At 30.8% G+C, this 27380-nt stretch overlaps 2 protein-coding genes across 3 annotated transcripts in view; one reads left to right on the top strand and one right to left on the bottom strand.

The window, feature by feature from the left end:
• LOC136989767 (helicase ARIP4) overlaps window positions 1-16427 on the bottom strand; it is a 57777-nt gene extending 41350 nt beyond the window's left edge. For both annotated transcript variants that reach the window (XM_067288025.1, XM_067288026.1), the window contains exon 1: window positions 16282-16427. The gene's annotated coding sequence lies outside the window, so the exon portion shown is untranslated. The remainder of the gene's footprint in view (window positions 1-16281) is intronic.
• LOC136989770 (cation-dependent mannose-6-phosphate receptor-like) overlaps window positions 1-27380 on the top strand; it is a 213176-nt gene that overhangs the window by 170807 nt on the left and 14989 nt on the right. The window lies entirely within an intron of this gene.

Below are 27380 nucleotides of genomic sequence, written 5' to 3'. Positions count from 1 at the left end.
TTTTGAAAATGATCTTCCATTGATGGAATGAAGAAATATTCTAAAATATCACCATTTACTGTCTATTAAGAAATCACAATTTTGCAAGTCCACTATAGTCAAGTGAACACAACATAACTTTAGTGGGACTTGTAAACAACGTGAATTGTTGATTTCACATTTCAAGTGCCAAACTTTTCTTCCATAATTTAAATAAACACAAATTATACTTTTGTCATTACTTTTTGCCATTGTTTGGGTGTAAAATTTATATTTCTTGTCCAGGTTAATTATTTTTTCTTTTGAATTTTTGTCAGACGAGGTTTCTGGTTTGGCTGCTTTATAACCCATCTCCTTCAAATAATTGTAAACTGTCGTTTTTGACATTTGTTTTCCAGTCACAGATTTCAATTCTTGTGACATCAGTTGTGAGCTTTCAAGTCTATTTTGTTTTACAATTTTTCTAGGTGCTGATTTCTGTCATTTCTGAAGTAAATTTTGGATGACCAGCACATTTTTCAACATTTAAACCTAGTTTCATTAAACTTTTGATTTTTTGTACTTTAGACTTCAAACAATTCACTTTGCTGTTTCTTATTTCTTAATTAATATTTTTCTCATGTAAATCAATAATTTTGGCTCTTTAATCCAGGCTTAATTGTTGTTTCTTGCCCATAGTGTTCACCATGCTTTTGTGACAATTGATAGATTGTAATTTATACAACACTAACTATAATACCATTTACATAACTGCAGTAAAGTATAACTATTACTTATACAGTCAAACCTGTTTTTATGCGCTCCTTTTATGTGCGATTTTTATTTGTGCGATTTTTTTAATGCGAATTTTTAATTTGTGCGGTATAGTTGGCGACTAGTCTCGTGCGATTCGTCATGTCTCACGTTGACTTATTATAGCTAAATAAACTTATTATAGCATAAATGCACTTATTACAGTAATATTATTGCATGAATATGCGAAAAATGAAATAATTTACTTTTTAAGTCAACAAAACACCACCTGGACAAAAATATGTAAAACAGACGATAGACCAGACGATGCAGTCAAGTGCTGACATCTGTTGTCAATAAATTCTATTTCGTACGATTTTGAGTTATTTTCTATGTGAGACTTTTTTTATGCGGTCCCTGTTGACCACATAAAAAAATTATTTTTTAAATTGTGTTGCGAAAACTATTATTTACAGCCATTCGTGAAGTTTCGTGAGATTTTTTTTAATGCGTTTTTTTTAATGCGGTCCCTATCCCCCGCATAAAAACAGGTTTGACTGTAATTAGATAATATTTATTAATTTATTTCATATTATTCTAAACTTTTTAAATATGATTTCAAATATCCTAAATTTCTTGAATATCAAATTATGACTATTTAGAAATTAATAGTTTTAGACGAAAATGTAGCTAAAAGATTAGGCTTAAATATCCCCTTATTTAATTTTTCATATTTTATTTCACTTAGTTATTGTCATTCAAGGGTAGGCATTTTATGATAAAGCTAAATTATTCTAAACTTTTTGAACTGTCTATATGTAAAACAAATTGCTACATGAAAATTTTTGGACTTTACCTAGGGTAAGTATAAACTGCCTAGAATGACACAGATAGAATTGGTATTGGTAATGCTGTTATGTACAGTAATAATTCACATATAGATGGTCACTTGGCAATTGTTCACATTTTAAAAAGATAATATATTATCCTTGACAAATTATCAGCACAAACTAATGGAAATGTCTGCTTGGAAATATTATTCATATTAATTGTAAGCATTATTTGGTAATCAGTTTCAGTTTATTTTAATTTCATTTCCAGGTAGTATGTCATAAACATTAACAAATGAAAAGTTTAATAATGCTATAAAATAAATAACATTAGCATTAACAATTTGGTTATTCAGAAGTATTCGTGGAAAATATGTTCATAGTAACAACAACATATTACTACGAACATACTTTCCACGTTGTTGTTAATGTTGTTCAACAACATATTACTAGTATTTTGGAATTTTAAACTTCAAAGGAAGTTTTTAACTTTTACTTTAACAGATGATGACTGTACAGTACCAAGTTTATATTTACAATGTTGACATTTAATAATGATGAGAATAAGCAATTGCATAAATTAATAAGAAAATGAATGCTGTTAAATAAACTTATACACAGGAAATTCTTATTAGTTCAAAATTCAAAGGACAAAATAATTGCAACTTTGAATTATCCAAGATTTACACATTTCTGTGCAATAAGCCAAATGACATGTAACTTAATTGATGTAATTTATTAAGCAAATAGTATATGGTTATGTATACAGAATGCTATTTTTGTTAATTAATAATTATTAATAATAATAATATTAATAATATAAATGAACTGTAGGTAAATAGCATGTCTCCAGTGAGAACCTCATAGGTTGCCAGACAGATTTTATAAAATGCAAAACAGAATTCCTCAAAATGGAATCAAAATTATTCTTTAAAATGGACCAAAAGTAGTAAGTCACCCAAATGTAGTAGCTTAGAGCTCTATAAATATCTCTGTCTGTAATCTTGCAATCCCAAAACCAACTGTATTTTTTGTGAGAGAAAAAAAAGTGTAGTCTATGGATAAAGTGACACCCAAAAATGTGTTATTGTAAAAGCAAAGCCATATTCACCAGATAAGAGTTATTCTTGGTCTATTGTTCTATAACAGTATGGAGGCACTTTGATCTAAATGAACGAGTTACCATATGCACATCACAGTTTGGACAGAATTTTCACTTCAAATTTTGAAGTAGCCATATTTCGAACTAACTGAATGCCTTAACATAAAAATCGCTATATCTGCAGCTGGGACAAATAGTAAAGTTACAAATTAACGAGATTTCAAACTCTCTGAGTTTGAAATCTTGTTAATTTTTCCTGTAATAGTTTCTTTTAAGAAAGCTGCATACCAACTAAATAAATTATTTTATTTCAGGAAATGCATTTCAGGCACTTTTCTGCCCTAGAAAATTATGAATGTTTATAAAATAAAATAGAAAAATTCATTGTTTATAATATAAAAAATGAATACTAAATTGAATTGGTAACCAAAAACAAAAATAAATAAATAGTAAGTGATTTATTTAACAATTTAAATATTGCAACAGATTTTAACAGTTTTTAATGTATGTTGTAATTTTTTATTTACAATTATATTTGTTAACTTTTGCAATGAGAAAAGAAAGAGAAAAAAAATCAAATGTTAAAATCAAATACCGTATTTTACGGACTAAAAGACGCACTTTTTTCTTTGAAAAATTGCTTCCAAAATTCAGGTGTGTCTTATAGTCCGTAGCGTCTTATAGGTATTTTTTTTAAAAAATTGCTTAAAAATTAAGGTGCGTCTTATAGTCTGTAGCATCTTATAGTCCGTAAAATACGGTATACTGAATGTGATGCAAAAGAAAATTATTGTAAATAATTCATTTAAACATTGTAATACATTTTAACATGGCTTTCAAAAAAATGTTTTGGAATTTTTAATTTAAAATTATATTCAATAATTTTGATAGTGTGGAAAAAAAGGAAATAGACTAGAAAAATCAAATATATAAAACAAATATTATACTGAATATAATACAAAAAATATGGAATCTGGTAAAAAGAGTTGTGAATAGAAACAATTATTATAATTTATTTTTTAGAAAATGTGTTTATAATTATTGTAAAGTGATTTTAGTGTAAAAGCAACTGAAGAGAAGTAGAAAATGCCAGAAATAAAACAACAATTTATTTAGTTGTGTGACTTAAAAGAAACTATCTTAGAAGTTTTATTAATAAATAATAATAAAAAAAAGTGTGTGTAAAATACTACAAAATAAAGATGAATGTACTGTATTTGTAATTTTACACGTCTGAAAGAAATATTTAAATTTCATCTACTAACTAACTATATCTAATTTAAATAGTATTAATAAATAGTTACATTATAAGGCTAATGTCAGACAAGCATGATTTCACATCCATCATAGGATTGCATAAAACATATGGGAACAGTCAGACGAACGCAGATGTGAAAAATCATGTTGTGTAGCACAAATGGGTCGCCATATTGTTCACGATCATCTCGTGACATTGTCACCATTGCATGCTGGGAGATACACTCCAAGCCTATGGTCATCAGACAAGCGTGAAAAACAACAAATGCGGTAACATTGTTTCAAGGAAATACTATTTGGTATCGTTCCTGCTGAAGGATGTATGATACACACATATTCTAAAAGATGGACATGGATATTAGTAAAATGATAATACAAATTACTGAGAGGCCAGAATTGAGAGAAACTTTATTTGAGCTTTATAAAAGCAGAAATAAGAAAAAAGAAGGCCAGTTACGATCAAACGAATGTACCCAATATTGCCTATGTCTTTTTTTTGTTTTTAAATAATTCTGTACATAACAAAAAAACAGCACATCACAATTGATGAGATCCATGTTGACATATATATGTCTGAAATAAAACTGATTACCAACACGCTCTGTGAAAAAATTCATGGACCACCTTTCTGTCCATGAATTTTTACATCCTTGAATTGAAAAAACAGCATCCATGTATTTTCACACTTGTCTGACATTTTCAAAAACATGTATTTAGGCTAATTATAAAAGTTCTTATATGTGAATATGAAAATACATCATCATTCTGATCATAGAAATTTCAGTACACAATAAAATTATTATTTACAATTGTAGTGTTGTCCTCATCCCTGCTTGTTAAATTGCTTTTGCAATATTGAATTTGGTGAGATGAAATATACAGTAGAACCTCGATTATCTGGACTAATTGGGGATGAAGGTAGTCCAGATAAGGAAAAATCCAGATAATCAAAAAAAATAATAACAATAATAATTGACAGTGAAAGACGTGTACATACAGTATGAATAATTTTTATTTGTCTAGATTTACATATAGCTTCAATATTTGGACTACACTAACAGACTGCCTATTGTTTAAAAAGAATCCCAAGAAAGTATCACTGTCACACACGCATCGCCGTTCTCACTTGCGCTGCTCCAAATGGTACAATTGATCCATAACCAGCAATTTTTGTAACAATGCATATTGTATCACCACAGAATGTCCAGACAGATCAGTGCCATAGACAGTGGCAGGGCAAGACCTAAATCTGATGTGGGCAAGGTTCATTTTGCGAGGCCCTCTGATGGCGCAAGAAGACGGATTTTATAAAATAAAAAGCAGTTGAAACTGTCAAATTTTTATTCATAAAAATGCAAACTATTTATCATTTTATGACGAGTAAAATTTTTTCGACACATTCACAGCTTTTAAGTAATGCATAAACCTTCGAGGCGCGAGGCCCCTTGGACCTCAAGGCTGTAGGCGGTGGCCCATGCCGCCCATGCCTTACACTGTCCTTGGCCATAGAAATGATGTAATTTGAATATAAATCTATATATATATAAAAATGGACGTGTGTGTGCCTATATCTCACTCTGCAGCCAAAACTACACATCGCACATGAATAGTGTTTGTGTGTGGTAGTAGCCCCAAGTCTCCCATCGTGCACTATGGTGGTTGCGTCTCGATAGCTATAAGGGTGTGGGAGATATGGGGGTTGAAAGTGGTTGACTACAAAAATGTATGATGCTTCAATGAGAATGTTCCAGTTATTTCTAGAAAGTTCCAGAACCTAGAGGTGAAATTTGGTACACAGTTAGGGTACGTCATGAAAATGCACACTAAGAAGAGATTTTTCGAAATTCCCCACGCGGGGGGAAGCATTAAGTCTTAATCTGAAGAACGGCTTCTACTGTACTATTTTAGATTCGAATTTTTTGTTTTTAATTATGTTTTTTAATTAGTAGCCCCAAGTCTCCCATCGTGCACTATGGTGGTTGCGTCTCGATAGCTATAAGAGTGTGGGAGATATGGGGGTTGAAAGTAGTTGACTTTGAAAATGTGTGACAGTTCAATGAGAATGTTCCAGTTTTTTCTAGAAAGTTCCAGAAATTTTTGGAATATTGTAGAATTCTCACACATATTCTCTGTCCTCACTCTCATTCTTCACCCCTACAACCTACCCCCTCTCATTTCTTTTTAAATTAATATTACATCATAGTACATTTTTTTAATAATCAAATAATTAAAAAAATTAAATGATGAAAACAAACAACAAATATTCTGGTAAGTTTTGGATTACTTTAATAATTTTTATATCTTTCAAAAATGTTCCATAATATTCTATATTATTTCAGAAAGACTTTTGGACATTTCTGATAACATTAACTGATGCAACCACCTAAAGAGGTGAAATTTGGTACACAGTTAGGGTATGCCATGAAAATGCACACTAAGAAAGGATTTTTCAAAATTCCCCCACGGGGGGAGAGGGAAAGCATTAAGTCTTAACTAGAAGAACAGCTTCTACTGTACTATTTTAGATGATTCGTATCCTATTCGTATTTAACTACGTTTAGTCTTCATTGAGTATTAAATTGATAACATTTCAGACATTGTTATAAAAATTTTTTATATATTTCGATTTTTCAATCAAATGTTCGAACTGTTTTAAATTCGAATTTGTTTTTTTATGTTGGTTCAATTATAGAATGATTGTAAATGTTCCAGAAAATTAATCAAATTGAAAACAATTCGTTTGATTCTCAGCAATTCTCATCATTCTCAGCGGTAGGTGTTATATAACAATTTACTATGGTTGTTGAAATATTGAATGTAAATAGGGTTTGCTTGCAAAATCCGCACGAACGAAGTCACAGATAACAGATGAGAGATATGTGGGTTGAAAGTGTTAAGAATGGAAGTGTTAACAATAAAAATGTTAAGAATGGAAGTGTTAAGAGAAAGCAACATATAAGATTTACAGGCACAGATGGGGTTTTATGCATTTTTTAAATCACAGGAAATCGAACATATTTTTAGACCCATCTAAAAATTCTCTAATTAGTCTCTGGAAACAGGGGGACCTAATTCTTGCATTCTGTGAAAACGGGTAAGGTTGGCTATAACATAATAATCTTAATCTTCACTATTGTTACTTTTTGCCTGAGCAATGCTGGACTTATCTGCTAGGAAAAGAAAAGTCTTTTAATGCATGTCTTTTATATTAAAAAAACTATATTATATATAAATGTACGAACAAAAAAAAAATCCAGCAAAGTGGGTACTTGCAGCTAGTTATTTATAAATATGTATGTCAAGTTATATTTTTATTATGATGCAAAATGTATTAAAAAGTTTACAACCACTGTGCCAGGTGAGACGTTGTTGGAACAAAAAAAGTTATGAATTCCATCACGTACATAAACAGTGTCGCAATTTGCCAATGCAAATCAGCAAATTCATAAAATTTTTATTTTGAACAATACAGATAATCGAAAATCTGGATAATCAAGGTCCGGATAATTGAGGTTCTACTGTAATTGCATTTGCCAAAAAGCAAACTTTTCTTTAGACCAACCTTATTATTAATTTTAGATGTTTATAGTTGTTTGAAGCACATAAACCTGGTATGGCTAGAAGGGGAAGTTGCAACAAAACACAGTGGTACAGTACCTCATATTTCAAATACTTCAGGGTTTGAATGCTACTTTTGACAAAAATTTGTTCAGAGTATGAACTGTGTGGTTAAAAAAAAAAAAAAAAATGTACTCCAAGTGTAAAATAAGCTTCCAAACAAAGAATACAATCTCAAATTAGTAATAATGTGTTAAATAATGTAATATTTAATTATAACAGTTGCAAACAACTGTTATAGTTATAATTAAATCACACATCTATATTAAGTAAAGATAGATGTTAAAATTAAAAATACACAAAAAGTTTCTATTCAACCCAATATCACCTTTACTTATTAATCATGGCTTCTGAGAATGTGCGGAAGTAATGAAGTCTAACAAGTAAGAGAAAAGGTGTAATATTGATGATTAAGATGAAAAAGTAACTTATCAAAAAGTATTAAACTAGTACACATGTAGCAAATATAGCAGCCATGTTTAAGATGTCAAAGTCAGCAATGGGTGAACAATAAATGTAATTTTTATTTTATTATACAGTTTTATATATTCTATTTATTGTATTCAGGTTTAATTTATTAGTAGATTTATTTAATTGTGTTACTTTTTATCTTAAAACAGCAAATACACATAATTTAAGTTTATCAAAATGAGTATTGTTTAGGATCTGGAAATGGATTAATTTATTTTCTCTTAATTCTAATGGAAAAAATTGCTTCGGACTTCGAATGACTCGGAGTTTGAACGACCTCCTGGAATGAATCAAATTCAAAGTATGAGACACCACTGCATATTATGAAAATTCGTGATCATGAAAATTTCACTGATGGGAATATGAATTATAGTAACTATAACTGTAGACTAATGCCACAAGACTTGTTACATGCAAGACAGTACTTGTGCACCCTCTCTCACAAGTGCCACAATATCTACATGGCTAGCTACCAATTTTTGATGAATTGTATCAAACTACTAATTTTTATCTAAAAAAAATTAGTCTCCCAAAGAATTAAAAAATTTTATTTCAAGATCAGAATAAACTAAAAATTTAAACTTTATACTAATAAATAATGGCTCCACATATTTTAATAGTACAGTAGAGCATCGATTATCCAACCCCCGATCAACTGTCACATCGGTTAACCGACCGCGTTCTAGTCGGCAAATTCAAATGTCTGCTAGCGATGTGGCGCTACAATATTTGGCTATGTCTTGGCTACTTTAATATTATTTTTGTTAAATTTTTGCATGTTTTAGCTGACAACACTGACTCGACCATGAAAAGAAGGCCAGTATTTAAACCAGGCTTAATTTTCTATTTTTCTTTATTTTTGTATTTATTTTGTGCAAAATAAAGAAATAATTTTTAACGATACAATAGCGACGATTATTATTTAAAAAAAAATTTTGTTAGGTTTAACATCAATGAAAATTCAACACGAAGTAGGTTAATAGCAATATACTAATATACTAATTATAATATACTAATGGGATATAATAATATACTATACTAATAATGTATTTTTCATACTTTTCGGTTATCTGTTTTTTCAGTTTTCCGACCAACTCCAGTCCCCAATTGAGTCGGATAATCGATACTCTACTGTACTTCTTAACTATTACTATTTATGTATTACTCATTAACATTTTAGATTTTATTAACTTCGTTGTTTTGTTTAATTAAATAAAAAAATTTTATTTTATATTTTTTTCAAACAATAGAAAAAAGACTTTTTATGTATGAAATTATGTTCATTAAAGTTTATTGAATAAAGCATTAGAGGTCTGATGTATGTACCAGTGCATATGGTCTACACTATAATTTTGTAAATTAATAAAATGTAGATTAATATTTTTATTAAGGATTTATAACACCAATTCTATTGCATAAGTGAATAAGTAACAGATAATGAAATGAAATTATGTTTCATTTCATTATCTGTTTTTCTTTTAAACACTTACAGTATATATTATTTTATTATATGTGTTCAATTAAAATAAAACACCGAAAAAACAGTACAATCACTGAAAAAATTGATGTAATTAAATAAAATTTTTGTCTGCTGAAATTTAGTCATTTTACATCTGGCAAATTGACAATGTGTGATAGGTAATAGTGGTGTTATTACTGACATTAGGAATTATTGAAATTTACAAGTTAATTAATTTTATGACCCAATGCTAACAAACTTTGTAACTGTCAATGAATTTCATTTGTTTGTAATTTAAATTTTAGGTTTGATTCTAGTATCAACAGTTAAATAATTTCTAACTGATTTCCTTGAATTCACACCCATTTAATGCTTGGAAATTAAAATTATGCTTTTGATTGGTTGACTTTGGCTTACAAACTATCTTGTAATGAATACTATGAAAATGAGAAGGTCCAGTTTATCTGAAAGCTCTTTGGAGAGAGTCACTTTCACTTAACAGTTAATTTTTCTGAGTGGAATCTGTTCAAATATGGTGATTACATTACAATGCTGTACTTTATAACTTACGTATTACATATATAAAAACAACATTGTTGTTATTGTTAGAAGGTGAGCCTACTCAAAGTCTGAACTGAAGGGGATGTTCAGGGTAAATCGTAATAAAAAAACTTGTTTACAAGGGATGTACTGTACAATAAAATAAGTCTGTTTATAAAATCAATATAAAGAAAGAATTCATAACTTATTCAGTACAGGTATACCTCGAGTTATGTCGTTCCCAATTATACGTCGTTTGTCAAGAAAGTATATGGAAAAATAAAAATCAAGTTTAAATCAGTTTATTCAACTTTAAATCCGTCTGCCACAAACATTGAAGTCGTAATATCACTAGAAAAGCATTAAAAGCACATAAAATCATATTAAAATATTTGTATATAATCATATTGTATATTTATAGTAAATGTTAGTATAATCCTCATAAATCTTAGAGAACGAAACATGAAAACATCTGTGTTTATGTGTTGTCATCTTATTTAGCGGTCTTTAAGTGCTCATTATTGGCGTTTAGTTACGATGTAAGTCAAAACTATGACTTACGTTGTAACCATACAAGTAAATTCGACTTACGTCGCCTCTCCTGGAACCAATTACCGACGTAAGACGAGGTATACCTGTATAATTATAATAGCAATCATTTAGCCACTGACTTCTGTAGATTGTGAAAGGAGTTTAGTCAAATGAATCTAATAAAAATAGCCCAAAGAAATAAGTATTTAGTCAAAAGTGTATTTAGACTTATGATGATTATAACTGAAGATAGCCAATTAAAAAGTCTGACTTTGAGAAAGCAGTCTATCTAAGAAAGATACAGCTATTACTAGGCTTACCATAATATTTTTTTCTCAAACCGGGACAATTTTGAGAAAATACTCACAGAAAATAAAGCCTACTAGCATAAGTACCCATGATTGAAAAGGCTAAATAAAGAAAGTGTTAACAAAAACAAGTTCAAAGCAATTTTTAATAACTCAACTAAACATATCTTATTTATTAAGAAGTTACTAATATTTATCATTAGTGTGAACTTTCTTTAAAAATTCTTTGTCACTTAAATCAGTACATTTAAAATATGACAATATATTTGAGAAAGTTCCTATTGCTTGCCTTATGTTTTGCACATTTCAAGTGATTTTTAATGTTTGAACACCCACCATAGTTACTGAAAATTCTGAAAAGCACAGTTCATATTTCACTTTGTCAATATGATCACAGACTTTTTTCAATCATCAGTAAACACACGGGTTTCTTTTTGGCATTTTGGAGATTAAATTAATTTAATGTACTGGTACAGTACGAAATAATCGCAAATGCTGACTATCAATTTGAACCCAACTAAGGTAGGACACGTGCAACAATGGCCAAGATGGCCAAATGTGGCCAGAATAAGTTTCAGTCTTGCTAACTCTAATTGAAACAAAATATCTAAAAAATGAAATAAAAACATCTGAATCTCATAGGCTACATGCTATTACAAATTCTGTGAAAAAATAAAACATCTAAATTCATTAGGCCATATGCTAAAAATTTTGGGAGAAAACATCTAGACAACATTGAAAATACTTATGTAGATAGGGCCTACAAAATATTTAGAGTGGCAACAGTGAGTGTAACAGAGGTGATTATTTAGTTGCCAAATTGCCATTTTACTTCTTGCATATTCGCTTGCAATATACTTCTTGTATATTCGGCACTTTTAAAATTTTACAAAGTATCATCATCATACACCTTTCATGAATTTAGGCCATGTTGGGACCCATTTCGGTCTCAGCTAGACAAGATCTAGGAGTCGTTTTTGTGACATCCAGATCATCGTCATCCTCGTGGTTGATACTGTAACACTGCATGAGGTATTCTACCCAGCGACATTCAAGATACATATTGAAGCCATTTTTCTCTATATATGGAGAGTTTTTCCAGATTTTACTACAAGAATTTTAAATCCTGTAGCCAAACTGCTAAAGAAAAAACCTTATGAATGGAAAATGCTACAATTGATCACTTTTATGACAAATATAAATTTATCCTGACTAGATAAATTGCTATACATTTTGCTGGCTATCTTGGATTAAAATGTAACTCAATTTATAGTTCCAAGAACATAATCAATTTATGAGACTCAACTGATTGTAGATGAGTTTCATTTAGTACAGATTTCTAGGAACCAATTAAGAATAAAAATGAAAGCATTTATTGTATATTAGTCTTGTGAGCTCTAAGGTTGGCTTTACTTTACCGCTAGACTTATTACACCACCACTAGCAGTAAAGTAAAGCCAACCTTAGAGCTCACAAACCATTAAGAAGACTAGACAAGAAGCATATCATAGTATTCATTGTATATTAGTCTCACATAAGACTCACATATTAATTAAATATATAAATTTTTGTTGTTTTTAAACATACATCTACATTAAACTATCTTTTTTTTTACATTAATATTAGTAAATTTTCCTGTTAAGAATGACTGAGATTGATGTTTAGTAAAATGAACCTAAATTAAATAGCTAAGAGTACAATATTTTATTAAAGATAAATTTAATTTAAATCACAAACTTTGTAAAAACAATATTTCTGGTAGATATATCATTTTTATTTTCCTTATAAGTAATTTTTATTTTTATGAAAATTCTTATTGGCTAAACTCAATGAAATTTTCAAGAAATTATTGATTAATTTTGTTAATGGCTTGTCCAAAGTATAACAACTTAATGTAGAGGAAAGGAAAGACGATGATAATGATAACTTTTTTGGATGTCTACTGGACATAATTGTTTGCTGAAGGTAAAGAAAGTAATAAATTACTAGTCTTAAATTTTTTAAAATAGATATTCAACAAAGCACTAAACCATGAATATTTCTACGTTGCCTTCATAATATAGACCATTTAATTTCATTTTGAAGCTTTTTACCCTTTTATTATTATAATTTTGTAACTTAATAAAATATAGATGAATATTATTAAGGGTTTATCACACCAATTTGTAATCAAACTTATGCTATATCATAACTTTTTATTTTTTCATTGTCTATTATAAAATAAATACACAACTAAAAATTTTTTCTTTGCTAAAATGCATTTTAGGTCTTTGATTATTACCCTCTCTTCTCTAGAATGCTAACTGAAGAGGGGTTATAATAAAAAAAAATATATATATATTTTAGCAAACAAAAGATATTTTAGCTGTGTACTTATTTTATAACAATGAAAAAATAAAAATCACATAAGTGTGTTTTGAAATTGCATAAGTATGGTTAAAAATTGGTGTTATAAACTCTTAATAAAAATATTAATCTACATTTTATTAATTTACAAAATTATAATGTAGACCATATGCACTAATACCGTACATACTTCAGACCTCCAATGCTTTATTCAATAAACTTTAATGAACATAATGATTAAGATTATTCAATAAAATTATTTTATTAGATGACATGGCAAGGCCTCTTTCAGGATACAAAAGATAAACTAAAAGTAAAATATAAATAAAAATACAATTATACAAAATATAGAAATTGTGAAGTGCAATGTTACAAAGTACAAAGAATTACTAAAAATGAACTATAAATGTAAACAGTAGATACATTTATCAGTTAAAATGTAACAAAATTTTTAACTAAATCTTTTAAAGGAAATTTCAGTCAAAGCATTTTTGTGACATGGTAACAACTGTTTATTTCCTTTATTTCCAGTAATAAGTGATTCCATACTTTAATAGACAATTAGACAAACAAATCTTACCCAACAGCCAAGTTTTTGCTTTTTCATCAATTTGAAATTTCATCCATTCTTTTCATTGTATAATACAAATCAAAATGAAATAAAATAAAACATATAATAAATTCAATGTATTTAACATCTTGCTTATGAATACTATCATCAAAGTGAAGTATATGTTAATACAAATAGTCATGTGAAAAAATGTAAAACTGTTTAAAATTATTTAGTTTTATATTATTATCTGAAATTAATCAGCTTAATTTCATATATAAATTATGTATAAAATAAGAGATTCTAATAATAGATCATGTGACTGTACTAATGATCATATGATCAATTAAAAATCGTTAAAATCATTAATAATCTTATCAACTCAAAATACAGTATATTCAAATTTTTACAATTTTCTGCACAACTACAGATCAAGAGGTTTAACATGAGACCTCATTTGCTTAATTTGATCAATAGGAAATATGCAAACTAAGTGACTTTGTTCACTTTAAATATATATAGACTACAGTACTATCATTGCTTTTTTTAAATGTTAGCTAATAATAAAAAATAAATTAATCTGAAATAGAAATTAATCAGTACCTATCCATTTTATCTCTGTACTAGTTATACTCTATTTATAATACTAATGACTTACAAAAATGAAATTAAGATTTCACATTTGAAATTTTCCAAAACATTTCTGCAAATTACATGACAAATCATTAAAATCTGTGGAATTTACTATTTGATGAATATTGCAGTATAACTTTTATCTCAGCTTCCTAAAATGAAAGTGTAACTGAAACTGAAATCTAGATATAATTTGATCTCTATTTATTAAAGAAGTTATATAAGAACAATTTTCTAACAAATCAAAATAAATAATGTATGTATCTTCATAGTTTTTATTAAAAATCTCAAAATTTGATAATGCAATTAAAAATATAAATAAAAGCAATATTTTCTGTATATACTAGGTTCAATAATATATTCCATATAACTATAGTAGTATCAGAAAATAACACATGGTCAGAACTGAAAACAAACATTTCTTTTGAAAAGATATCAAGAAATTAAAATAAAACCTAAATTAGTTTCACAAATTTTTATAAAATCATAACACAAAACTGTTTTCAAAACTTAAATCATCAGCTAACATTATGTTGTATGTCCTTCAACTTATACCATAACAAATTTCATAATCTTATCATCGTCAAACATTTTGCCTGTTTAATGAAAACAATGTGTATGTCATATCATATAGTCAATATTATTTAAATTGTTTAATGAAAGACTGGAATCAAACTGATAAATGTGTATGTTATTTTAACAAATGTAAATTTCTGAAATGAAATATTAATATATTTACAATATTTATAAAATAAAAAATTTTCATACATCTTTACATGATGGTTTTTAATTTATTAAGTATAATAGTTGTAAATGTTAAACTTTTTTACATGAATTGTAAACATATAATATATATAATAACAGGCTATATTATCAGATTATGAACATATTTAGATTTCAGAATAATTCAGTGTTTTTCCTCATTATAAACCTATTTAGTGGAATGGGACTATTTTGATTCGTTAACTGCAACAATTATTTTAATATTTGTTGTACTAAAACATTAAACAGTAAAGGATTCCATCCATTATTAGTTAAAAATTAAGGCAAATCATACTGGATTAAAGAACAAATATGCAAATTTACTGCTCACACATCTAACTCATAAGATGTTAATAAATTATCATGTTTATTAGTGACTTACAATTATTTCAATACTATCACATGAAGAGAACAAAAAGATTTTAAGAATACTAGCCACTGTGGTTAATAAATGTATCTTTAATAGTGGGTGAAGTTTAAATAATGCTAACAGGTAATCTTTAATGGTGGACGGTTCAAGTTGTTCGGGACATTAACAGGATTGAAAGTTTTAGCATTATCTAAACTTTCACCAATTATTAAAAGTGCATTGATTAATTTGATAAGTAATTGATTCCATTAGATTTATATAATAAATCACAGACTATTTACATAATTAAAACCAAACAGTTTATTAATCTTAATTAACTTCTCCATACATGAACTGCGAGTCATAAAGCATTAAAAATCACTATTTTAACACAAAATATCACACAAATTTTATGTATTTTTAACTAAAAACCACACAAAACCTATATAAATATAATAATAAGTATATAATTTATATAAATATTTGGAGTGATTGACCTTAAATGCGCTGGAAAAAATATATAAATGTAAGCAAATCACTGCATTCAGCATGAAAATTACTTTAAAAATGAACATTTTTATGTTATTTAATCAAATTTGTTGATGCAAATTATAATTTTACCATTTAAAAGTCGCGATTACGTTGTTTAAAGGTAATAAATCATCAGTTTAAATCTCAGAAGCGACAAAGTCACATATAATCGACTTATACCATTAGTTGCCATTGATAGGCCTACAATGATAAATTAATGTAAAAAAAAAATATAAAGTTATACGAATATTATAAATTTCTCGAATTAATTATTATTTCTTACCTATTTAACACCTTTTAGAGGTGAAAAAATTCGAAATTTTCGAATTGATGAAAAATTCTATGAAGACTTGTCATCAATTGGTAAACAACGAAAACTATCAAGCGAAGACAATCTGGCAGCACCGGAAAAGAAAAACCGCCAAAAAATAGCTAATACAAAACAAAGAACTTTATATAAAATTGTAAAAACACTATATTGAATTGTTGAAAATAATGAATTATTGTCAATATTTATTAAAAACGGAAGATAAACCATGTAAAAGTCGATATATTAAAGCGTAAGAATATTCCTAAAACTTGGAACGTGTTCAAACATGTCGCCATTTTATCGTCCTTGTATCGATTTTTAAGTGGTGTTGGTTGGATTTACTGTTACCTTCGAAAAATTGAAAATATCTAAATAATTGAAATACCAAATTTATGATTATGAATGAAATTAAATATTGTAAAACGATACGCTTTTAATTTGAATGTAATAATGGTGAAATTTAATTTTTGTTTTAAAAGTAGTGAATTTAGGATTTAAGTGTTTTGAGTAACTTTGTTATCATAGTTTTGTGCTTCCAACTTTATGATGTTTATAAATTCCTTTAAAAACCTTTATATTTATTAAAGCTTTATAAAAGTATATCGAAATTTATATTTTCGTATTTGGCGAAAACCAGAATTGCATATCTGTATTTCTCTAAATAAGCTTTTCATCAGTAGTATCATTTATTTTCACAAATGTTTTTCATTCTTTCTAGAGACCAACATTAGGATACAACTGAAAAGAATATTAAATAAAATGCTTAATTTAAAAATTATATTAAATAGGTACGACCACAGATTATAATGGATAGACTGTCAACTTCATACTTTCTGTAATAACAAATTTTTTTAACTAGCCAACGAGAGATCGCTATCATTTGTATTTAGCGCTTTAACGGCAGGTATCGAAACTAGAAGAAACGTCATAAGCAGGAATTAACAAGTCTATTCTAACCTGCAAGGGTTATTTATTTATTATTAGCTTTTTCGGCCCTATAGGTACTAACAGAGCCTCTTTTTTTAGCAGACCCATTATGAGTTCGGTCAGGCCCACAATGGGGCGACCGACTGGTGAGGGACGGGCACACTCCCCCGTTCGGATTCGATCCCGGGTCCCGGTAGGCTGCCACCTTAACCGTTCAGCCATCCGGCCGTCCCTAATCTGTGGATAGAACAAGACAGTTTGGATCGTAACGAACGTACAGATATAGTTGAAAATAAAAATATAATAATAATAAAATTAAATACAGTACTTACATAACTCATAGGATTTATTTCCGTGCGAATGAAAGACACTGTGGATTTTTGTGCTTGACTATATCTTTATTTATTTATTTATTTAAGACATAGGGCGCGTTTTTTTATGCAGCGAAAGTGTAGCGAAATGACGTCACGAGCAGTGTTGGCCATTTAGAAACGGGTTTCAGAGGATTAGCTGTAAAGCGCTTCTCGAGCGCTGCATAAAAAAACGCGCCCATACTGGTACACCATAATGCGAGGAGAAAACATACAAAAAATCATACAAGATCATACAACATACTTTCGTAAAATACATTATCAAAAAATTCCTAGTTTTTAAAGTACAAAATAAATAAAAGTACAAACATTCGAAAAAAATAAACACAACAAACACCTTACGTCTGCTCCATCGGGAAAATTAAAAATTTGCATAATTCCTTTTATTTTCAGATGGATGATTATTGAAGAAAATTTACATAAAAATGAACAATTTGATCAGCGCCACCTACATCGAATTTCTAATCGCGCATGCTATCGAGATTACATAAGAGTCGCCATGACGGTGCACGTAAGTAAACTTCAACCTCTCTCTTTTTTTTAATCGTTCTGATTTTTCGGTATTGTATATACAGTTATTCCGACTAAATTGGGGACTGGGGTTGGTCGGATAACTGAAAAGTCGGATGACCGAAAAGTATGAAAAAATACATTATTAGTATAGTGTATTAGGCCTGGTCAGAGTCGGTAGATTAATTGGTCTTTCGACTCATAGTTCAAACTTAGCTAGAGCCAATTTTTGCCGCTAGTTGGCGCCATTGTTGGCAGAAGAGCCTTTTGAGTTTGGGGTTCTTGCTTTGGATATACAGAACTCAGTGATTTCGACTTATAATAATTGTTTTTTTTAGCTACATAAAAATGCCAACGTGCTTTGTGCCAGGATGCAAGGCAGGATATAAGTCATCGAACGAGAAGAGACATTTCTTCCGTGTTCCTAGCGATAAGATTGAGAAGTGGATGCGATGCATTCTACGAGACGACAAGAAGCTAACAAGTAAATGTTATGTTTGTGACGTACATTTTGCGAGTAGATTTATTTTAAAAACCTACTCCCATGTTATAAATGGAGAGAAAGTAGAAATTCCACGAGATCGCTGGGCATTAACGTCAGATGCATATCCATCAAACTTCCCTAATTGTCCTAAGTACATTAGTAAGTCTGTACCTCAAAAACGATCAACGCGATGTCTCACAAGAAATGAAGAACCATCTACGAAGAGATACCGAAAAGTCAATACCAAAGGTAAATATTTATATGTTTTTTATGTAATCTTAATCCTTAGTGAGCCATGTAACTTTTTGCCCTTGCCTGAGTTGCAGTGGGTCTCTCGGACCCTGTGTTTTAATATAAATTTTTCGATTGGAAGCTTAAGACATCTAGTCTAAGTAAAATCAAATAAAAAAAACGTTCTAATCTCATGTTGATCGGGCCGAAAAGTTGGAAAAATATAAATTTTTTCAGTATTTTTAAGGAACATTTTATATTTAAAAAATGCTAACTAAAGATTGAGCTGGGTTTGTGAGACCCACTGTGATTCACTGAGGGCTATCTCTCTGTGGCCTAACTTTTCTTATAAATACTTTAAGATTAATTGTCTGATTTTTTTTATATTTTTTTATCAATCATTAGATTTGCATGATACACACTCTCAAGTAACAACTGTAGAAAATGAAATAGAAGAACCCTCCACATCTGAAGCAGCAACTACACAGCATCCTGAGCTGTTATATGTCAATAAAATCTCTGCTTTGCAGTCTGAATTGTTAAAAGTCAAAGAGGATTTGTATCGGTGCAGAAAGCAAAAGATGATCTATAAGAAGAAACTGAAAACTCTTCAAACAGAAAATCTCAAGCTTCATCAAGAAAATGCTGAACTTAAAATAAAACAGTTGTCAGCTGATAAACTTGATTCCTTACCACCGAGACAGAAACTTGTAATAGAGCACATGCTGAAAGCATGCCATATAAAAAGCAAAAAGGGTATGAGATATGACATTAATTGGTTACTTGACTGTTTGCTTTTAAAAATTAGGTCACCATCTGTCTATGAATTTTTGAGAAATAATGATTACTTGCCTTTACCTTGTCAGTCTACACTGCATCAATATATCAGAGGCATTAATGCCAAATTTGGATTTGATGAAGATCTTTTTGTTATTTTAAAGTCAAAATTGGAGACTATTCCACAAACAGAATGCCAGGGAGTTTTAATTTTTGATGAAATTACACTTCAAAAACATATAGAACTTTCAAAAGCTACTGGTGAAATGATTGGACTTGTTGATTGTGGTGATAATTCTGTGTTGCCACAGAGTGAATTTACAGCAGGTGATCATGGCCTAGTGTTTATGTTCAGACCTCACTTTGCTAGTTGGGTACAATGTATTGGCACATTCTGTTCAAAAAGCTCTGTCCCAGGTTCTACTGTTGCAAAACTTATTTTGCAAGCAATTATTCATTTAGAGCAGTGTGGTATAATAGTCAATGCAATAGTTTGTGATGGTGCCAGCACAAACAAAGCAGCTTTAAAAGCTTTAGGAATTTGTGCAGACACAAATAATGTACAATGCTCATTTACAAATCCTGCTGCAGATAGACAAGTACTGGCAATTATTGATGTACCACATATTTTAAAATGTATGCGAAACAATCTTTTGAAAAGTAGATACTTTCAGGTAAAACTAAGAAAATAAAGTGTTTTCACCTAATTTATAATATAAGCCATTGCATTATTCTTCATTTTTACTTTTAGTTTCCTGAAGGAAGGGTTGAATTACAGCATTTTAAAGCAGTTGTTGATGAAGATTCCAAATTACCAAAGGGATTAAAGGCATGTCCCAAAGTAACTGAAATACATGTTAATCCCAATAACTTCCAGAGAATGAGTGTATTGCTGGCAGCTCAAGTAACACTTTTTTTTTTTTACTTATATAATCTGATTTGATAAGAATACTTTTATTTATCTCATTTCTTTATAGATATTTAGTAATACTTTTGCTGATGCTATGCTGTTTTATAAACAGCGTGAGGTTGCTAGCCTAAAGAATGCAGATGTTACAATAAGTTTCATACGTCGCATCAATGCTCTTTTTGATGCTTTAAATCGCAGATTGCCACAGGATGGAATCAGACATGATTCAAATGATCTCAAGGTAATAGTAATGATTCACTAGGAAAAACTATAAATGTTTTAATAAACAACTTTTTTAAAATAGGTTATTGAAGAATCTCTAGAATGGTTAAATAGATGGGAAACATTCAGATTACAGATTGAAAGCAGTGATCAAAAGGGATTTTTGAGCCACCAGACAGCAGAAAATCTACGCTTGACGCTAACTAGTATCTCAGCACTCATTAAACAATTGCTTCCAAACTCATATTATATCTTGACAGCTCACTTTAATCAGGACCCATTAGAGGTAAAACTGACTTAGTGTAATGATTATATAATCTTGTATTAAACTCTTAACTTATGTTTTCTTTTCAATTAGCGTTTCTTTGGAATGATAAGACAAGGAAGTGGAAGCAATTCTCATCCCACAACAGTACAGTTCTTATACCTGTATAGACTGATGACTGTGTACAGTTTGGTTCGTCCTCCCAAACGAGCATCAGTTCAAACTGATCCTGGATCTTCCCTTGTTACTTTAAAAAATCTTCTTCAGAGTCATAAAAAACCATTTAAGGAAGTTCAAGAACAATTGGAAGAACATTTACAAAATTTGCTTTGTAATCCAAGCCTGCCCTGTGGAGATCCTACTGATAATGAATTATTAGATCACGATTATTGTGCACCAGAAACATTTAAGTTTATTTTACATTATTTAGGAGGTTACATTGTTCGTCATCTGCTGCCATCACTTGGTTGTGATGAATGCAAAAATATATTAACAGCAAAACCTGAAGATGCTGCACCAGAGAAGACATTTACATTCATCAAATCTCGAGGAGGTTTGTTATATCCAAGCTATAAGCTTTGCCAATTGATGTACTGGGCAGAAAGCAAAGTATGTGAACAATTAACAAACCCAAACATGAATGTTTATTTTTCAATAATGGATATTATATTAAATCAGTGTTCTGTTACATTGATGATAGGATGCCACAATGCTGGTCACAAGTCCTACTTGACCTCCAGATTTTTGCACTTTTTTGTTACCTGTCGATTGCATTTTTTCACGCGAACGATTAATCAATCATTTATTTCATCAATTGAAAGTAAAAAACATAGAAAAATTTCTCACTTAAAGTAAATTTTAATAGCGCAAATAATAATAATTATTATTATAATTATAATTATGTGTAATATAATTTGTTTGTATGTATAATAAATTTTTAACGTATAATAAATTGGCATAATAGCACAATTTAATAATTGTACTATTATTTCAGTTTTGTTCCTTGTCATTTATTTAACTGAATATCAATCTTTATTAAATAAACATTTCTCAGCGATGGAAGGTGTTTAATGTTTTATTAAGTGTCATTTATTTATCCATAAACCTGGTTTTGGGTTTAAATAAAAGCCTTTTCATTCTTATAATAAAATTCATAGAAAATTATGAAATCGAACTCGAAGGTTATATAACTTTCAATTAAAAAAAAAATATTCGACCTCACTGCGATTCGATCTAGCGCTCTTGTAGTGATTGCAATGCCCCTGGTGGTAACATTTGTCTCTAGTTGATTTTAGCTACTAGCGAAGATAGGTAGTCGAAAGACCAGTTAATCTACCGACTCTGGGCCTGGTTTAAATACTAGCCTCCTTTCAATGGTCGAGCCAGTGCTGCCAGCTAAACATGCAAAAATTTAACAAAAGTAATATTAAAGTAGCAAGACATAACCAAATATTGTAGCGCCACATCACTAGCGGACATTTGAATTTGCCGACTAGAACGCGGTCGGTTAATCAGGGGTCGGATAATCGATGCTCTACTGCAGGGCTGTCCAACTGGCGGCCCGCGTGCCGTATACGGCCCGCCAAATTATTTTTACGGCCTGCGAGTACATTTTACTATGAATAAATTTATGTTACTAAAATTATTATTATTAATATTAAAATTATTTTACTATGTGAAAATTACGGCCACAATGTTCTCATTAATATATTACGAATATTTTAAAGTTTTCTTTTTAGTATAAATAAAATATTTTTTTAATTAACATAAACTGAGTTTTCATTTATCAACCTTCTTGGCCCCCGAAATGTTTGGTGAAGAAAATATGGCCCGCAGGCTATGATAAGTTGGACAGCGCTGCTCTACTGTATTGTGTAAAAGTTTCTTGTACGCCATCACAGAAGTTCCCTGTTTTGAGCATATTTATTTCTATGATTTAAGAGTTTATTTTGAGCCTGATAATAAGGCAATATAAGTATCCTTGTATTTATTTTTTTTTTTGTAAACTCTTTTCGCCCTGTGGGCACTAAGAGGGCCTCTTATAGCAAGCCCATTATGGGTTCGGCCAGGCCCACAATGGGGCGGCCGGGTGGTGAGGGACGGGGACCGACATATCCGGACGGACCACCCCCCGAAAAATTCCTGGGGATTTTTCGACCTGTCCGGATTCGCTCCCGGGTCCCCCAGGGCGGCAGGCTGCTAACCTTGACCGCTCGGCCATCCGGCCGCTGTATCCTTGTATTGTGGCAACTTCTCGAATTCTAGTGAATTCCAGTAATGTGTCTTGGATAAAGTGACCAGTCGTCCCGAATTAACCGGGACAGTCCCAGTTTTTGGCTCTTTGTTCCAGCTTGGAAAAATATCCTGGTTTTCAATAAAATATCCCAGATTATCCCGTTTTTATTTATAAGTAGGCCTAGATATTATTCATCGATATAGAAAATAACATTATTAAACAAAGAAATCATTCAAATAATCATCTCTCACTCTATATTTCCTACCTCAATTCTTAGAGCGTTCGTCCGGATTGAAATTTAGAAACTCTGGTTCGGTATTAGTACAATGCGTATGTATTGTACATTTGCAATCAGTGTCTTAAAATCACTATTATATACAGTGGAACCTCGCTTAACGAGCAAAGCAATTTGTGAAAAATAACTCGCGAAGGGTCGTCCGTACAGCCTTGGTTCATTAGACTTTTTTGTTCTTATCACTATTGTGAGATAAGCAGAGGGTCAGGGGGAAAACCTCGCTGACCACTTAAGCTGCACGAGTTGGTAAAACCCGACCTCGTTGTCGTTGGATGGCTAAGAGGAAAAAAAGTGAGTGGTGAGGTGCGTCAGTAAGTCTACAGGCGTCCTTACTTTGTCAGGAGACAGGTTTGGCAAATAACAATAAAGGTTTATTAACTAACAAAAGCGAACATACACTAAAGACACACATAAAATAAAGATATACAGATAATTACTGCTAAAATGCGGATAAAATATCCCTATCGCTAATCGCGATCTAACCAATAAATTAGTCACGTGCCTAACCTCGAGTGGGAGAGAGTTTACAAAGTCGATATACCTTGATATGTGGTCCGATGACCGTATGCGACTACCTCCTGGACTATGGAAGCTGGCATCAGTCTTATGTCCGGGGCTGGAGACACTGGATGCAGACCTTCCTGGATGATCGCCCCCTTTCCAGAGTCGATCAGGTTTTTATGCCATCGTGGTTGGCACTGAGTCAGTCTATTATTCACTGTTCGGTGACTAATTGGCTGACTCGGGATGACTGGGACTTTTGTTTTCTCTTTTTGATCTGATCACGATGACTTCCTATCGAACTTGCGGGTCATGAACCCCCTTTTAACTCTCGAATTTATGCCCTCAAAACCTGCGGGCTCACATTATGCTCTACAGCCCTGTTAAGGTTTCAACCCCTCACATACATCTAGAATTGTGCCTTCAAGTGATCGGCACATTGTGTATATAACAAAATATTAGAAATAACAAAATGTTCTATAAATATATAGAACATTTTATTATTTTTGACTTTCAGGATGTGTGTGATTCAATTCCTTACTAATGAAGTCACACCAGGACTGCCTACAAGGTCTCTTTCTTTGAATATACACCTTTTCTTCAAACTTGAAGAATAAAGAGAAACGTATTATTTTCGCTAGCTTTATCAATATTTATTGATGCTTGCTATCCATTTTAGTGTATTTAATTTTCTCAGTAGATAGTAAAATTAGGGTTGTAATTTGACAAATGGGTAAACGTTTTTAAAATCTAAAACAGTAACTTTTAATTTATTTGACTGATACAATGATTCGGCAGATTCAGCTATACAAAGAAAGCGCCAACAACATTCAGGTCCTGTCGCTGATCACGTTCACCTGAAGTTTCATGTCTGAAAATGCATATTCATATGATAATTGAAATATCAGAATAAATAAATAAATTGAGACTGAACTGCTATTTTGATACATATTTTCTTACAATGACTAATACTTTATGGCTGAAGCGGTTCGGCAAATAAAGAGATGCACATATATATTATTATTTCAACGGTGTACTGGGAACATTAAAGTAAAGCCTGAGTGTGCCACTGGCCATGATATTTCTTTCCCAGTTAATCAGACACGAATTTTCTCTTTTTTCCACGAACTTGTGAGTAGATTCTCAGAGCAAACGCTGGATACCTCGCGTTATCTTTAACAATAGCAGAATGACATGGTATGATGTAATTTTTCGAGCTATTCTTCGAAACAGAAACCATTATTTCGCGATAATATGACTAAGATGTATAGTAAGCAGAAGTTGATGGTTCAAATCTTGTGCCGAATCAAGTTGCCATCCTTACAAAAGAAAATTATCGTACAGCCATCTTGATCCGTCACAATTACGCCCTCTATCCATAGATGTATTAACTAGATTCCCCCTACATGTAAATCTCAAACTTTTTATCTGAAATCCTTTCTTACAACAAAAAAGTTTTTAAACCTCATTTACAATGATTTCACGACACTCCTTACATGACAATCTAAAGTTTACGTTTTTCAAGCAATTTTAACATATCAAACATTAACAAACAATTATCAATAAATATGTAACACATCTTTATATACCGTATTTACTTCCTATATATAAATTTTAGTTTATCAAAATTTTTGCGAGTCTAAAATTTTTAATGTACAGTACCTCCCTGAAGTGCTTGCAACTTCTTAGTTTAAGAAACGCTGCCCTATGTCAAAAAGGCTCAGTTCTAGATAGCTCACTAGATGAAAACTACTATGTAATAAAATGTACTTATATTTTGTCGAAGTAGAAGTTTAATGGAATTTCAACAGAATATTTATTTGTACAAATTTTCTTTGTACAACAATTTGAGCATTTTATCAGTCGGTTTAAAAATATAGCAGTTTTGAAAAGTATGAAAAAAGTGCGCCTTATAATCGACAATATACAGTACAGGTATACCTCGCCTTACGTCGGTAATTGGTTTCAGGAGAGGCTACGTAAGTCGAAACTACGACCGAAAACGCCAATAATAAGCACTCAAAGACTGCTAAATAAGACGACAACACAGAAACACAATGTTTTCATGTTTTGTTCTCTAGGATTTATGATGATTATATTAACATTTACTGTAAATGTACATATTTTAATATGATTTTATGTGCTTTTAACGCTTTTCTAGTGATATTACGACTTCAATATTTGTGGCGGACGGATGTAAAGTCGAATAAAATAACTTAAACTTGATTTTTATTTTTCCATATACTTTTTTGACAAACGACGTATAATCGAGAACGACGTAACTCGAGGTATACCTGTAGTATCTAACGAGTAAACAAAAACTTCCGAAAATTTAGTCCTCTAGTGGAGAAAAAGACACGAACTATCAATGAGAAGGCGATACATAGTACCTGTACAGTACAAAAGTGGGACGGCCGGATGGTCGAGCGGTCAAGGTGGCAGCCTACCGCTCTGTGGGACGGTACACAAAAGCTCGTTTTCCGCCATTTTCGCACCGTGTCACGATGACCTAGATTTCACTGACTTCTGATTGGTGGATGGTACCGGTTTACGGTCGTATTCTCTTCGAAAGTTGAACACTGCTCAACTCGCTTTTACGTTGGTTTTACGACCAGCTCAGGCGTAAAATATCTTGGTCACGTGATTAAAAGCTTTTACGGCGAGGGGTTTTACGGCCGTTTTACGGCTAGTGGAGTCGCGGCCTAAGGCGTATTTCTGAAATTATCACCACGATTATTTGTACAAATAATCGTGGTATGATAATTTGACACTTCCATTGTTGATGGAAATGTTAAGCCTTAATCCTGTCCCTCTCCTCCGTGGGGAGGAATTTCGAAAAATCCCTTCTTAGTATGCGTTCTCTGACGTACCCTAACTGTGTACCAAATTTCAACTTTCAACTCCTAACCGATTTTTTTCAGGAGCCGTAAGATGTACATCTTACGGCCCCTGAAAAAATCGTACAAATCCGATAATTATCGTACAGATGGCAATCCTGCTTCGAATCAATCTTTTCTTCTAGAATATTTTAAATAAATTAATATTCTAATTATTTTAAATTTAATACAAGACGGCGACTTAATCGTTTACCTTTAGTTCAAATTATACAATATGTACATTGTTAATTGACCGCGTTATAGTCCAATAATAGATTCGGCTTTATTATTTGGTTATCTATATATATAATCGAGACGAGTTGATAATAATAATGATAATAATAATAATCAGCGCAGGAGTTGAAAATTGAAATTTGGTACACAGTTAGGGTACGTCACGAGAACGCATACTAAGAAGGGATTTTTCGAAATTCCTCCCCACGGGGGAGAGGGACAGGATTAAGGCT

Source organism: Centruroides vittatus, unplaced genomic scaffold, assembly GCF_030686945.1.
Source record: "Centruroides vittatus isolate TY-2023 unplaced genomic scaffold, ASM3068694v2 scaffold_769, whole genome shotgun sequence".
Classification (NCBI taxonomy): Eukaryota; Metazoa; Arthropoda; class Arachnida; order Scorpiones; family Buthidae; genus Centruroides; species Centruroides vittatus.
This window is presented reverse-complemented; position numbering and strand designations above follow the sequence as displayed.